Source organism: Cebus imitator, unplaced genomic scaffold (assembly GCF_001604975.1).
Source record: "Cebus imitator isolate Cc_AM_T3 unplaced genomic scaffold, Cebus_imitator-1.0 Scaffold63, whole genome shotgun sequence".
NCBI lineage: Eukaryota > Metazoa > Chordata > Mammalia > Primates > Cebidae > Cebus > Cebus imitator.
Genome location: NW_016107378.1, coordinates 5,726,562 through 5,728,896, shown reverse-complemented (window position 1 = coordinate 5,728,896; position 2,335 = coordinate 5,726,562).

The window sequence follows — 2,335 nt, the reverse complement described above, 5'->3', positions numbered from 1 at the left end:
CTCTATCACCCAGGCTGGAGTGCAGTGGCATGATCATAGGTCACTGCAGCCTCCAACTTCTGGACTCAAGTGATCCTTCTGCCTCAGCCTGCTGAGTAGCTGGGACTACAGGTGTGTACCACCACACCTAGTTTCATGAACAACTCTGAGAGGTACAGGGCGCATAAAGTACCTGGCTGGCCCAAGGATGCAGCATCTGCTGGGCAGTGGGAGAGAGAGGACAGTAGGCCAGGCCCCAGGGGTGGGCCACCTTTTGGGTTTATATTTCTCATTCTTCCCGCAATGAGTCCTGAAAGCTCACAGGAACTGTAAGTGCATCGGAGACTGTGTACCAGGAGAATGGTGATGATTAAGGCCAGTATGTGCTGTGGAAGTTTGCCCAGCTCTGCAGCCCTCCAGGCCTAAGGAAAGCAAAGCCCCACGGAGTTTCTGGGAAGACTGAGGAGGCTCCCAGGGCTGGAGATGTGGTGTCAGAGGCACATGGCAGAGTGCTGTGACCACATCACGTATGTTATGTAAAAGCCTGAACCCGACTGTATAAGAGCATGTGACTGCTAAATGTTCTAGAAAATATTGATCTGAGTGTGCTGTAGGAAGATTACACCACAAAAATTAGAAGGGGAAAAAACAGAAGTCTGGCGGAGCGGCTTTTTTTTTTTCAGACAGCGTCTCACTTTATGGCCCAGGCTGGGGTGTAGTGGTGCAATCATAGCTCACTGCAGTCTTGAACTCCTGGGACCAAGCGATCTTCCCACCTTAGTCTCCTAAGTAGCTGGGAATACAGGCAAACACCACTGTGCTTGGCTAATTTTTCTTTTTTTTTTTTATAGTAGTGATCTCTATTTTATATATATATGTGCTTGGCTAATTTCTAAATGTTTTGTAGAGATAGGGTCTCTTGATGTTGTCCAGGCTGGTCTCGGACTCCTACAGTCAGGTGATCCTCCCATCTTGGCCTCCCAAAATTCTGGGAATACAGGTGAGCCACGGCACCCAGCTTAACTCCTAATTTTTAAAAAAATTTGTCAGACCAATAATTGATGACAAGCTTATTTCCAACTTGTCTCAAGGGAAGAGGCCTCTAAGCAATCTAATTCAAAAATTCCCTCTTGACAAAGATAATTTGCCGGAAAAAGGGATGGTTAGATAATCATTGCTTCACTGGATTTTAAAAAATGACTGGTGAAGGAAGATTAGACTGGTTAAAGATCACTGGGCTCCTTCCAAGACTGACAGTCAGTGACGGAGGCTCCCAGAAGGGCTCTTAAGCTCATTAAATAAAGCTAATCATTCATTTTAGCAGCAATGGTAATTTATCACCGGAAAGAGTAACTAATGATAACAGACCACAACGTTCTGCTCTAGCTATGACATTTATATTTACATTTATTTTTTAAAGACTTTATTTTTTTGAGACAAGGTCTCACCCTGTCACTCAGGCTGGAGTGCAGTGGCATGATCTCACCTCACTGCAGCCTCCACCTCCCACACTCAAGCGATCCTCCCACCTCAGCCTCCCAACTGGGACTACAGGCACGTACCACCACACCCTGCTAATTTTTTAATAATTATTATTTTTTAAGATGGGGTTTCACCATGTTGGTCAGGCTGGTCTTGAACTCCCGACCTCAGATGATCCGCCCACCTTGGCCTCCAAAGTGCTTGGATTACAGGCATGAGCCACCGCATCCCGTCTAATTTTTAATTTTTTGTAGAGATGGGGTCTCACTATGCTGCCCATGCTGGTCTCGAAATCCCGAGCTCAAGCAATCCAGCTGCCATGGTCTCCCAAACTGCTGGAATTACAGGCTTGAGCCACTTAGCCTGGCTTTATTTTTTAAAGCAGTTTCAGGTTCATGGCAAAATTGAGAGGGAAGTACAGAGATTTCCCACATACTCCCAGCCCCACATATGCACAGCCTCTCCCATGATGACATCTTCCACCACAGTGATGCATTTGTTACAACTGATGAACCTACGTTGACACGCCATTATCACCCCAAATCCATAGTTTACGTTAGGGTTCACTCTTGGTGTTACCCATTCTGTGCATTTGGAAAAATGTATAATGACATGTATCCACCATTATTACATCATACAGAGTATTTTCACTGCCCTAAAAGTCCTCTGTGCTCATCTAGTTAAGGTGTTTTTGTTTGTTTCAGACAGAGTCTCGTTCTGTAGCCCAGGCTGGAGTGTAATCCCTGTAATCTCCACCCCCTGGGTTCAAGCAATTCTCCTGCCTCAGCCTCCCAAGTAGCTGGGACTACAGGAATGTACCACCATGACTGGCTAATGTTTGTCTTCTTAGTAGAGACAGGGTTTCACCATGTTG